The sequence below is a fragment of the Ambystoma mexicanum genome, chromosome 4p, assembly GCF_040938575.1.
Source record: "Ambystoma mexicanum isolate Mex_15411 chromosome 4p, UKY_AmexF1_1, whole genome shotgun sequence".
Taxonomy (NCBI): Eukaryota; Metazoa; Chordata; class Amphibia; order Caudata; family Ambystomatidae; genus Ambystoma; species Ambystoma mexicanum.
The window spans coordinates 971,753,781-971,767,723 of NC_090927.1; the positions used below are offsets into that span (position 1 = coordinate 971,753,781).

The 13,943-nt window shown below is 43.1% G+C and overlaps 1 long non-coding RNA gene across 1 annotated transcript; it reads right to left on the reverse strand.

The window, feature by feature from the left end:
• Positions 1-639: 639 nt before the first annotated feature.
• LOC138452639 (uncharacterized) lies at positions 640-2,968 on the reverse strand. The gene is made up of 3 exons (XR_011260280.1): positions 2,912-2,968; positions 2,728-2,819; positions 640-1,583 (listed from the first exon to the last, which is right to left on the reverse strand). It is a non-coding gene; the product is annotated as an uncharacterized lncRNA (long non-coding RNA).
• Positions 2,969-13,943: the final 10,975 nt, after the last annotated feature.

A 13,943-nucleotide genomic window follows, 5' to 3' on the forward strand; every position in this document is an offset into this window, starting at 1 on the left:
GATCCCAGCATGTGACCCAAGTACACCGCACAAGACTCACATACACCGCACTAGAACGCCTGCAACCATGCCCACAGCCGGACATTGGACTCCTCAAGGAATGATTCTGTTGCCTAGATCGCACTGGTGGATCCCGAATGCATGCCCCTGACACAGTTGGGAAAATTGTTCTGGTGTGTGCACTGCTCCAAAACATCTGCTTGAGGAAGAACGTGCCACAACCCCTCCCCCCGATACGGACAGGCCACACCCAGAGGAGGACCCAGAAGAACAGCATGAAGCAGGAACCAGAGCAAACACTCCCAGGGATGACATGAGGGAAGGGAGACTGGCCCGGCAGGCACTTATAGACAATGTTTTCAAGCACAATAGCCTGCCTCAGTCCAATGCCAGCACTGTGAATAAAATGCACATGAACACGGTCAGGAATGTCCACTCATTATTGATTTTCATCAAACTTTTATTTAACATTTTCCAACAACTATCCTCCTTCCCCTGCCCACCACCAACACCCCAGCACACAATCCCCCCCCTGCGGACCACCAACACCCCAGCACACAATCCCCCCTCCCTCGCCCACAACCAACAGCCCAGCATACAATCCACCCTCCTCCCCTCATCCTCCAAAGAGTCCATGGCATGGGCACTCATGACAACGGTTGTCATAGCAATCTCTATGTTCGTGGCCTCTTTCCCCGACTACCAGCAGCCTGTGATCTGGCACGCAGCTGGCACATGGACTGGCGCCTAGGGGTGCTTTGCTGGGACTCCTTTGTAGGTGTAGTCGAAGCGGAAGGATCTGAGCCTGCCCCCTGAAGCTATTGATGTTGGAGCTCATTGCTCTGACGGATAGCCTCTGCAAAGGATGAGACCCCCTCTGTCAGTTCCCTCACCCTTTGGCCAAATACCGTCAGTGCAACAGTCTGGATGGGAGTGACCATCCTGGTCCTTGTGTTGTCATGCGCCATCCTGTGTGTGGCACCGTGGATTGCATCACGTATTGCCTGCATATGGATGGAATGTGTGTGGCCAATGGCCACCATCTCCTGTTGCTGCTGTTCCAATTTACAAAGCCTCTGCATCAACATTCCCAATGTAACTGTTGGCTGCATTGACAAGGGTGTGCGTTATCGTGGTGTGCCCGCAATGGGGAGCCAATGGAGGTTGTGTCTGTGTCCAGCTCTGGCGTTCGCAAGCGCCAGTGACGTGGTGGTGTCTCCGGTGTGGCACAGGCCTGCCTGCATAGCCTGCGCCCAGGGGTTGCAGGCACTGCTACATGATCAGACTAACTGCTGCTGTCACCCTGTGCCTCCAATGTCACAGGACTTGTTGGAGTGTCCCCGTGGCGGTGTCTGCTGCGGCAGAGGTGTCATCAGATGCAATTGTGGTGCTCCTGTAGGGCTGGGCGGTGGGTGTTGGAATGCTCCTGCTGCAAGGCTGAGTGTCTTGGTGTGTCTTCCACCATATGGCGTCTCTGCCCCTTTGTGGGGTGGTGATGGTGGTGTCTGTCATGCGGGACGGTGCAGTCACAGACGGGCCAGTCGCCTCCTTGTCTTCTGATGCCTCTGGCGTTGCTAGTGTACCTGTAGGGGACATTGGTGATGGCGTTAGGTCTCATTCCATATGTTTTGGCATGCATGGCATTGGATACATGGTGATAAGTGGGGCACTGGGATATTGAGCTGATGGATAGGCCTGGTCAGGGGCGTTTGCAAGTGGATTCACAATGGTGGAAACTGGTGCAGATATGTGGGGGAAACCAGACCAATATTGATACTGAGCACACCTAGTTAGATAGATTTGTGGTTATTTGGAAAGCTTTAGATTAATTCTAAAATTGAATTGTGAGTAATTCTAGGTGCGGGGGAGAAAACTACAACCTTGGCATCTAGGTTGTGAAATTATGAAACAGAACAAAAAGTTGCCTGTTAGGGAACTCACGTCCCCTGCACACTGTCTATGGCCCAATAGAAGCCAGAATGTTATGTTAACAATGATTAAGCAAAATACCATCAAATAGGTAACCACTTAGTTCATTGAACTTTTTATGCAATTCTATAACTCTTATTTCAACAATCAAAACATTCTTCAGTAATAATTCAAATGACCATTCAATGGTTCACACGATACAAAAATGTATTGTACACGTAGCCCAATGCGTTTCGAGTGTAACTCTTCATTAGGGGTGAGAAATAGCAATTTAACCTACAAAAAGTCAAAACAAACTTAATGAGTTTCTTGTCATTACTAATAGATAATCAAATGCTGATAAGGAAATACATTTTTTATTTGGAAAAACATTTCTCATTTTGAAACAATGCTAATACTTTAGTAAATAGATTTGAGATGTTCCTTAGTTCATACAATCTTAGATCAACATGTGTAGATCTATCCTAATTTGGTCCACAATAATCACATGATTACCCTTCAAATATAGGTATCTCTTGGTCTAAAATAGTACAAAACATAACGATTGCCAACCATCTCATTATGGCTAAATGCATTAGGTTTAGGATGGCACATTTATATACATTTGAAAAAAGTGACAACCTTCAATGTATTGCACATGTTGCCATGCTCTGTTTTTCAAGTAAATATACCAATATTGTCACTCAATCTTGAGAACATTCACACTTATCTGAAAAACATCATTATATCCTTAAATAACTTTTGTTTAAAGTATCTGTGGTTTCTGTATAATAATTTGTATGAAAAAGGGGGTCTTACCCAAGTGTCCTAGTAGGTTTTTTTAAACGTTTCCAGGAGAATTAGAGGGTAGAGGTGGAAATGTTGCGGACCCATTGAAAGTACCAATGCATCTGTAAATGCAAGGGTAGGTAAAGTTTAAAATGGTAATTAAAACAAAGTATAATTTCCTGTTGGAAAAAATCCAAAATCCCCAGTCACTTACTTTTAGTAATACTCCAACCGAATAGCAGGGAAAATGCTGGTGCACTCTGGACACTCTGTGCTGCATGTGTCGGTGTGTAGAAATGGCTGCTTTTTATGACGGTGTCTGCCTGTGACGTCATCACGCACATGCGTGCCTGACGTCACAGGTAAACAAGCCACGATTAGTCCTAGCGTGTTAAATTGGTTATTGTAGCGGATAGGCTCACGAAGGCGTCAGTTGTTACAGGGCGTGTAGATCCTGCAACCAATTTGCACTGTAGAAGTTGCAAGTTAAGTTGGAGAAGTTATTATAATTACGTGTTTAATTTTGAAACAGAATTATATGGTTATGCTCCTGTCTGGAATCCGAAATTGTTGTCAAAAAGTATCTCAGAGGCTAAACAAATACAAGTTACTTGCTTAGGGCAGTTAATGAAGAGTCAAAGGATGATGTTGTTAAGGAAACTTAGAAAAAGCGTAATGTCTCACATTAAAAATGGGAAGTGTGTCGTGTTGACTGATGAACCAATACTGATGCACAAAAAGGATGCCACAGTTGGTAGAAGAAAGCTACTGATAAATAGCTGGTCGGAGTCACAGTAAGAAAACTCGCCCATTATGTCAGATTTAACTCATTGAGGGAATGTTGAAAATGGGCGATCAGAGGCGTGGTAAGAACTCATACTATAGGATATTTGCGCCACATTTGTGAGTGGAAACCCGTTTTTGGCGCTGTTTTCGCCATGCGCAATTAGCGTTACCTCCGGGGACCAATGCGCATGTTTGCTATATCGTGATTCGGCGCTATTTGTGCCAAGGGTCACAGCAGTAACGCTAATTCTGCTCGGCGGAAATAACGCTCACTTACCGCCAGACTCCTGATGAGTCCCATTGTGTGTGGTGAACTCCCGAGAGGGTTTCATCAGGCACGCAACACGTCAGAGGCATAGAGAGAATAGGGCCCGAGAGAGCAAGGCCCACCCACAATCTGTAACATTTACAGATATTAATGTCACTGCTTTGGGCCCAACTACATTAGCTTCAGGCTCCACTTGTTGGACAATCCTGGCTACCCCTCTGCTGAGCAGCACACCACATGGTGCCATGCCAAGCAAGCACTGCCTGGCCTAATCCGGATGACTTCATTTCTGTTTGGCTCTTTGAGTGACACACACAATTCCACCTTTCTTCTACCTGTAGCACGGCCTGTCCTCCTGCTCACTGTGTAAATAATTCTTAGAACCGGGGCTGTTTTATGGTTCCTAGAAATATTCTGCGTCCCTTCTTTTAGCCCAAGGCACCGCTCAGCTATCATATTACAACATGAGTTCCTCACGTAAGCCTGCGCACTGGCCTGTTGCACGGTAAACAGCCTTCTAGTCAAAGGAATAACAACATGCCGAGCTGAGCACTGTCCCCATTGCGCTTAGAACACGGCCTTTCCTTTTAGTCACACAAAGACAACCACATATTACATGTAACAACAAACACAAGTCGCGATGTTCACGAAAGAATTACATTGGGGCTAGTTTTTCAAAATGGGCGTCCTTGGGCTGGGTCTATGACAAAAGCACATGAAAAAAAGGGTAAGCACCAAGCACTATGTACGTGTTTAAAGGGAAGTTGGCCACTGGAAGAAACCTAGAGAAATGAAGTCAGGTTAGAGATTAGGAAAATCGTTCTGATATTTGGAAGCAGTTATTTACAAGAATAGCTTCCTGTGTGTAGTGGCAGAGGCTTGTCGCCCACTCGGTCCTTTACATATCATTTTCCTTTGATTTCTAGGTTTGATTTCACATTCTCTCCGTAGCCACCTATGTGTTGCATTAATCCCAAGTGTTACGCCCATGATCTTGATTGGTGTGAGAGAGACCTGTTTGTTAGTTAGAAACGATTGCATTGGAATACATATAGGGGGAATGGCATATGAGGAGGGGTACAAAGTCTGCAGGTGTTGTTTGATGATTATTTGCCCACCAACTGACTGCCCACATTCCCACCCAGTCCCTGCCCTTCCCCGCCCAAAACACCTCCTCATGGGCACTCTTTGAGCTCTCTTTAATCAGCCGTACCATCAAACTTATACTTGAAGTGCCTGTCAGTGTTTTTTCAAAGCAGTCTTCTGAGAGTTTATGATAACATTGGAGTTGTAAAACCGCTACTGGTGTAATAAAAATGACTTACCAAATCTGCCTTCAGCCACTCGATTTATAAGCACTCTGATTTTCCTTATGCATGTCCTTCACAGAAGTCCTGCTAGAAACAAGCATTGGCAAAGCCAAAGGTTTTGGCTTGTGTATAAGTATTAGTTGTTTGCCAGGCACTGCTATTACCTGCCCGGTACTCACACTATTTTGCACCTGCTACCATCAAGGGGCAGTTAATACCACTATGGCTGTGCTTGGCAAGTGCCTTTCGGGTGCCTTCACAAAAGCCCAAACTGTTAGCATTGCCAATGCTTGTTTCATATGCATTCCATTGAATCCTATTATCACATATCCTCAGACTTAAAATTCATAACTCCCTGCTATGACAGCAGAACCGTGAAATATCAGTTATATTTCACTCCTGTGATGACACACCCACACACCTACCTTCTTATATTGCCCAAACGAACACTCATCAGGTCCCTCCTCTCGCTGCTCCCGCTGACACCTCAAAGCACTGCAGACTGCGCCAAAAAAGAAAGCAATGCCCCTTTAGAGGAAAGGACCCTGTCTTTCCTTTAAGAGAGTAGAACCAGTTGAAAGTCACCAATCTACAACATACAGAATTGTACATGGGAAAATATTTCACCTCCGAGTTCCGAATCAAATTATAGACAGCTAGAGCTTCACTCTCGTCTATCAGATGTCACATTGTCATTGGAATATTTCCCCATAGTTGATAGTCACCCATGTACAATTTTATATATAATGCACAGTATTGCAGTCGCACTACAGCTCACATAACTGACTCTGTACGCTCTTCTATCTACCTGTTGAATCAAGATGCATCCACAGTTCCTCCAACATTGCCCTCCCTTCATCATGCTAAGATGTCTCCAGATCCCTCTCTTCTATTCTAGGCCTGCATCCACTTGACCCGTCCGCACTCTGTTTTCCCTTTGCCGTTTCCTCCTTAGACCATGGTCTGGATACCCATGGGAGGGTCACAATCAGCAACCTCCGGACAAGCTTTGGTGCTATGAAACAGCTACTTGGTGACTTGGTGCAAAATAAAACTGTGGTAACAAAACATGACATAACGTGGGACATGCTGAGGGTAGTGCTGCCAAGCCAATTCGGGTGCACTACTGATTAGGGTTGTGTACTTGAACTTGGTACTATTGTGTATAAAAGTGAAAGGGGGGTGGATGCAAGAGGCTCTCTAGAGTTGCATTGAAATAGGTTGCCTTCTAGTACTGTCTATGCAAAAGGGAGTTGCTGATGGTGTCATCCGTTGGTCAAGCCTCTATCACGGGCTTGCATACATGCATAATTACTGGCACTCTATGCCATGCGATTCACAGGAATTACAAAGGAAACTGAAGCTTTTCAACCTATATTGCTGCTACTATTTCTTGTATGGTATCAGAAGCGTGAGCCATGGTAGGCCTATTATGAGACGCCATGTTAAACATAGGGTCAGTGATGGAAGGCTGCACTGACTGGTGAAACCACTAGAAATCGTCTGAACCCGTTGGAAACTGGATTGTGACCAGCCAAAACAAGTACTTGTTCAAAATAACTTGTATTCATTAAAGGAAGGTGCACAGCACGTAAGAGTCATCTCCCACCACTGGAAGAAGAGCACGAGGAAAAGTCGGTCGTGGACAAGAAGGAAGGTCATTGGACAAGAGAACTGCAAAGCAAAAATCAGAAGGCCAGAAGCAGCTTGCAACAAGCATTGGTTGGGCTTTTGTGTAGACATGTGATGGGCATTTGACATGCACTGCCACCATAATGGTACTTCATGGCCATGCGATGGCAACAGCTGAAATATATGTTATGATTACTTAGGCATGTGATAGTGCCCAGCAAAGGCCTTTCTAATACTTCTACAAAAGCCAAAACTGTTGGCTTTGTCAATGCCTGCTGTTAATAGGCCTTCGGTGCAAGGAGCAGATGGAAATCAAGCAGCTGATAGTACACTTGTTTAAGACATTTTACTATGCCTGTATCGCATTTACAGCTGCTATGACGCCATCAGCTCTCAAAAGACTGCTTAGAAATAACACTGATAGGACAAAGAATGATGTTACGGTAGTGGAGGGGTGGGAAAGCCCCCTATCATAAATGCAAGAGGTCTAGTTTAGGGGAAATCCCAGCGCCCAAAAAATTGAAAAGTCCAGAAATGTGACAAAATCACTGCTTTATTATGAGATCAAACAAAACAGGGACAGACTTGACAATTTCAGGATTTCCAATGCTCTCTCAGCTGGTTACAGGCTTGGCAACAATTTTAATGGGTGATGACATTAGAAATGACAAGTTATTCCACAAACCAAAGACAGACTGGGGTTGGTTATTGGGGTAAACTACATATAGCAGCTATATGGAGTTAGTGTTTTGATTGGTTTCACATTATCTGGTGGCTCCACCTACGACCACCTCCTAAATGTTGCACATAAAGGCATAAAGGCATGTCAAGTTAGTGCATTATAACTGGTCGATGCAACAAAGTGTGAACTGGCGTGGAATGCAAGCAGGAATTGGTCAGTGAGGTCTTCTCAGCCTTGATACTTTGGAAGGTTACCAGCCCTTGAGCAACAATTTAAGGTGACGAGAACAGCCCCAAAGGCGCCACCTGTTACAACAAGGTTACTGTTACGCTCACCTGATATCCCCAGGGGTGTCTGGAAGGCTCTGAGATCTGGAACCCTGGATGCGTAGTTGCCCAGTGCTGAATAATGAATCTTAGTTATTTGTAGGGTGAGCTATCCGTCCTGCGTTTCTTGTTCAGGGGCGCTTGACATTTGTTGGCGAGCTGCCGAGTTGCTTCCCTGGTGCAGTACGCCTTCCTTGGGCCCAGGCCTGCTGTGACCCCGAATCTGCTGGTAGGCAGGTAGGTTTGTTAATTGTAAGTCTTTGGTTTGTTTATGGTGGGAATGTGTTAAAGTCTTTATCTCCTTCTTTTCAGGTGCGAAGGTCTTGATGCTGTCGTGCTGGATGGAGAGGCATGTTTCTAGGTAAGAGAAAGCACAAATTGCAGCACCTTTATTGTCTTTTAAAGCTAACCTGTGTTTTCTTCTTTTTCTCCTCACAGGCCACTGTGGTGCTGCGAGTGGATAAGGGTGCAATGAAAAACAGGCCCCCGGAATCCGTTAAGGTAAGTACAGCACTGTGCGGTTGTTTAATATTGAAAGCAAACCTGAATATGTCTCTTTTCCTTTGCAGATGTTGCTGTGGTGTTCCGGATGGAAGCGTGGCATAGAGCGATGGAATTCAGGTAAAACTGATGGAATTCGATGTTTTGGAAGCGCGCGTTCTAATATTGTTTTTCCCTTTCTCGTTATTGCAGGTCGCAATGTTCGAACAGCAGCTGTGGTAGCGGTTTGCCAGACGTCCTTAAGCTAGTACTCACAGGTGAGTGATGTTTCTTCTTCTCTCGGTTTCCACAGCTTGCAGCCCAGTTGAGATGCTGAGTGCTGGATGGTGTTTTCTCAGGTAAAACAGAATAATCTTGTTCTTGCAGGATTACAGGAAGATGCTGAAGACCTTGAGCTGGACACAGCGAGCGTCACGCTGCTGGTTGCAGAATAACACAAAGCGTGTTCTGCAGTTAGGGTGTGGTTTATATAGCCCAGGTAAAGTAGTACCAGGGAAAGTAGATCCAGGCCTGCCACACCCAAAACACTAGATTGCATGGTTTGGTTCTTAGAGCTAGACTGTGTGGGTGCTTCCATGTTGGATTTAAAGGCCCATGTACATAAATGGGACCTAGTTTGAACAGCCCTTCCTTCCTACATATGAGCATGGTGCCAAAGGCGCCAGGACTGGCTCCAGAAGCCCTTTTGCAGTGGTTTTAAGACCCTCAGGGTTTCTATTGGGAGCCTGCTTGTGGCTCATCTTGTGCCCCCTCACAGTGGTCATGACAGTTACCATCTCCGATCCTCTAGGCCTTGAGACAGGATATTCAGCTTTCAACCTAGTACTACTTTGTATCATCTGTCCTAAGCTGTACGGGAACAACGGTCTCTGTCTGGCTCTAATGAATAGGCTTTGTCTTCCAGTCTCCGATCACGTGTGAAGAGACAACAGGCTTGATTTTCCTGCTCAACATTTACAAGGATTCATAGCATTTATACATGCAGGTGTCTAATCTAAGAAGACTGTTTCTTACATCTGCCTTTGTCTGTAGCTTCGAGTGCTGATGTGAAACTCCCTCCCTTGATGGTCTTGGCAAAAATATGTACACCGGCTGCATGAACAGCTTGGTCTGCGTTTTCCTGCTACATCTATGAGTCAGGCCTCTCTATGCGTTCTCGAGCCTTCCCACTGCTTCCCATTCACTCCATTGTGGTTGCATCTCCATTTTGATTTTAGGTTTACTGCGTTCTGCATTGTGCAAGCCTCCTATTAATTCTCGTGTGTCTTGCATTTCAGCATAGCAAAAAAGTAAATGCCCTCTATCTTAGTGGGTCAAAAGCATGTTCTTCATGTCTATTTACAATGTGGCCTATTGGCTGTGTAACTTTGTGCAGGGGTGCATGTGTGCTTCACGTCTAACGCATCTATGTGTGTATGTGGTTGTTTGCTCAGCCATGACATCATTGGCACTCTGCATGGTCACAGTCAGTCTAATTGCTCCATCGCCTGAAAGGTTATCTCCTCTACGACATCATCAGGGTATGGTCTGTATGGTTGTCTGAGTGAATAGCGTTTCTTGCATTTGCGGTCCAGTGGTGATGGGGAGGAGGGCGCAAGGAATAATGTACACCTTTCATTTCTGGAACGTCAAGACGAGAGAGGGACTGGTGTGACTAGGACCACATTCATCTGCCTCTCAATAATTACTGCTTGATAATTGGTGGATAAATAACCAAACAACACGCACAAGCTTTGTGTCCCTCCTCACATGTTATATCCCTCCTAGCTGTACTCCAATACAATATTGTAGGCTTAAGCACCACTTATTTATTTTTTAATTGTTATAGTTGATACCTTTCAATAAATAATAAATACAATACCATTAAATGAAAAATAAAAGGAAGAAAGCCAAATAAAATAAAATAGAATGATCATAAAATAGACACAATGACAGATAGTCACATGGATCATCAAATAAGAACCTACGTACACAGATGGCATTTTAACATAGACAGCATTTCTTCCTTGAATCTACTCAATCTGAGAGAGATGAAATAATAATAAATATGTCCGTTTTATATTGGAGGTAACTTTTTCTCACACTATGAAATCTGTAATCACTTATCAAATCCTAAAAGAATTATAAATCTTGCAATTGCTATTTGAACCATTGGCAAATTAGTATTAAAAAGTTTGTTCCATACATTTTCTGATGTGAAGTCTCTAAAACATTCAAACTATGGCTTAAATAACACATTCCGCTTATGTACCAACTTTGGACATTCAGTGAATAAATGCTGTAAAGTCTCACTTTGATCTTGGACACAGCAGAATCGACAAAAGTTCTCACATTCCAGAATTTGATGTCGCCATGCTTGGATTTCTCTAGTTTTGCATAGGTTTAACCTATAACATAATAGCACGTGCCGATATTTTGGAACCAGAAATTTAAGTAAATAAGACTCAACAGTACAAATTTTCTTTTTTCTGTGAAAGGATTGTCTCTGAAAACTCAATATGTGTTACAGGTTTCCAGAGTACATATCCAATCTAATTGCCATAACTTAGATTTGGCTTTGTTTGGATTCGAAATTAGTAAGTCTTCTGGTATTCCAGCTGCATCCATCACAGAGATCACAAGTGTCCTCCACTGCAGGGGAAAACGTTTGTCCAAATTAAGCATATATTTTGATATCTTAGCCAGCAAAATGTTCGATTCAATTACCTTGAGAAACTTCCTATACAGATTAAGAGTCTTCCACAAATACAGTGCATATAACGATGGTAGACCTAATTCAAATCTTAAAATGCACATAGGCTAACTTTTGGGAAGATTCGAAACACGCTATCAAAAGAAGCCTTCTATTTTTGTCCAGTAGTGCATAGTTTTGTGCAGCTTAGTTTCTGATCCGTATAGGATGATTGCTGTGACTTTCTGCATATAGAATGTAACCAAAGATGAGCAAGAGAATATACCAAACCTTGCTTGTATTATCAGCGCCTGGGATGTCGCTGTTCGGATTTTAGCCCGTAAGTCTCAAAGATATGGTTGATCTAGGGAATGGCTACTGATGTTTATTCTGAGATACTTGTACTGCTGTAGAACCTCAACATAACTCCCGTTTAAGCACCATTTGGTATTCTGTGTCTTTTTAGTCCCTTTTGGGATACAACATAACATTTTTGTTTTTTCTACATTTATTTGGAGTAAGTTGGTTTCAGCATATTTTTCCAATGCAGTTAGTAGTCTCTGAAGGCCCCTACGTGTCTTGGACAACAACACAAGGTAATCCGCGTATAGAAGCCACGGTATCAAGGATATACCTAAATGAGGAGGATCAGATTGTACCTCGGCAAAAGTTTTCCCCATGTCGGCTATAAAGAAGTTAAATAGTGTTGATGCTAGTACGCATCCTTGTTTTAGACCAGAATACATAAGTATGGGGGCCGAGAGTTGTCCTTCCATCGTCAATCTTACTCTGATAGAAGTATTTTGGTGAAGTTGAGTAACTAGGGCTAACAGAGATTGCAGACATGCAGCTCCAGCCAACTTGGACAAAAGCAGTGACTTACTGACAGAATCAAAAGCAGATTTGAAATCAAAATAAGCCATACATATGGCCTGTTTAGATTGTTGGATCTGCTGTTGGATTGCTGTTATGATAGTTAAATTAATTGCTGTGCCAAGGACCAGTATGAACCCTGTTTGATGGGGATCATAAAGATTGTTCTGAGTGATCCACCGGTTGAGATCTCTCAAGATGAATCTGGAGAAAAGTTTACCCAGCATGTCCAACAGTGCAATAGGACGATAACCTTCTGGGTGTTGGCTATTACCCTTTTTTAAATATTGGAACTATCATTGACTTGTGCCACAATGCTGGTATTCATTGGGATTCAATGATTTTCACATAGATCTGATTCAATAGCTGCACCCATAATTCAGGATTGGCCTTAATTATGGAATTGGACATGCCATCTGGGCCAGGCATTCTTGAGTTCGATAGTTTCAATATGTTAAATGTAATATCGGCAAGATCACATTTTGTTAGATATATCTATGGTTTTTGGAGGCATATAGATCAGAGAAATAATCAATCCATGTCTGCTCTGGTACAGCATTAATCTGCAAGGAAAGCTGAGGTACATTAGAAGTGTGATTGAGTAAGCGCCATATAGCTCCTGAGTCCTTAGAGGAAAGAGCCCGTAGCATGTTCTCTCTGTCCTGCTGATACATGTGAGATTTTCTACACTTTATCCAGTTTTTATATTTTAGTTTCAGAGATTTGGCTTGCAGATGTTGTTCCAATGGAGACAGATTTTTGAGGCTCCTAATTGCTCTACAAAGGCGTAGTATTTGATGCTTAAGAAAGGGATCAAAGGAGTGTTTATGCTTAAACATGGGCTTATTCGAACTCGGGTGTACCTCTGTAAATAGTTGGAATGCTGCAACATATTGCCCATCGGAATTTATCACTGGAGAATTTCTGTCAAGTCTGGTTCTCAAACAATAATAAACATCATAGAGTTGATTTGCAGACCATCGCAATCGATTTTTCCCAGAGGATACTGCTAGTCTGAGATTTAAATGTTCACTGGTCAGATAGCATAGCGAGTAGAGAGCTATCTTTGACATCCATGCAGAGCCTGCCGGTGCAGGTTTGAATCCCAGCAGGGCCAAACTCAGCCTTTCATCCTTCTGAGGTTGATAAATGAGCACCACACACCATGGGAAATAATAAGTAGCACTCAGGTACCTGAGGGTTCGTAGTGCTATATTATTATTATTATTATCTGAATGAGGTGAAATTGTTGACTTCCATGACCACGACACAGCTGGTTGTGGTCACTGACATGTTGTTTTCGTGCAATAAAATTATCTAAACGTGAGAACATAAGGTGGTCAGTATATACATAATCGATTATGGCTTTTTGGTTGTAACAACGCCATGTGGAGCTGGCAGGGGTATCACCCTCAAGCGCACCATTGAGCATTAGCAATTGCCTATTGCTCATAAGATTAGACCATCTTCGACGTGCAATTGTGTCATGATGGTTTTCAAAAGATAAATTATTTATATTAAGATCACCTTGTTAAAGACTCCAATCAAGCAGTCCCACTAAGTCAGTGCCTTGTCTGGGATTGCTCAAGGGAAGCCCTTATTTATATATTTTTATGTCCAGTTCGTGTACTCTGGATGACAACCCTTATTTAACACCCCTCTCTTAGAATCCCCCTGACCCCACTGAGCCAAGAAGTAAGTTTGTCTTGCAAAATTAAAAGGTTTATTTGAGAATTAAACAATATATATATATATCGCACTTTTATAATAAATTAATAATTGATATCACACTTAGACATATGACAGTGAGTGATCAACAATGGATGATGTGATACTAGCACACTGGGTAATTACTTAGGAGTAGTATAGAGGATAAGGTAGCTGAGAATGCTTTATATGGTACAAGGAAATGCAAGGTGGAAAAGAAGCAACACAGGAATAAACTTGATATGATTTCAGCAACACATAATATAATCACTTTTCCCCTTTTGGCAATTCACCCCCCTCTATGCAATGTAAGGAGGTGGAAGTGAGACACACAGTCTTCAGGAATACAATCAAAGTACAATCCCAATTCAGTTCCCTCCTAGCAAGCTTAGTTCAACAGGGATGATTTTAAACACAGGCAAAGTACTTTAAAGGTGGTATGCAAGGAAGTGAAAAATATGCTAAAATGATTTTAATTCCCTCTAGAGGT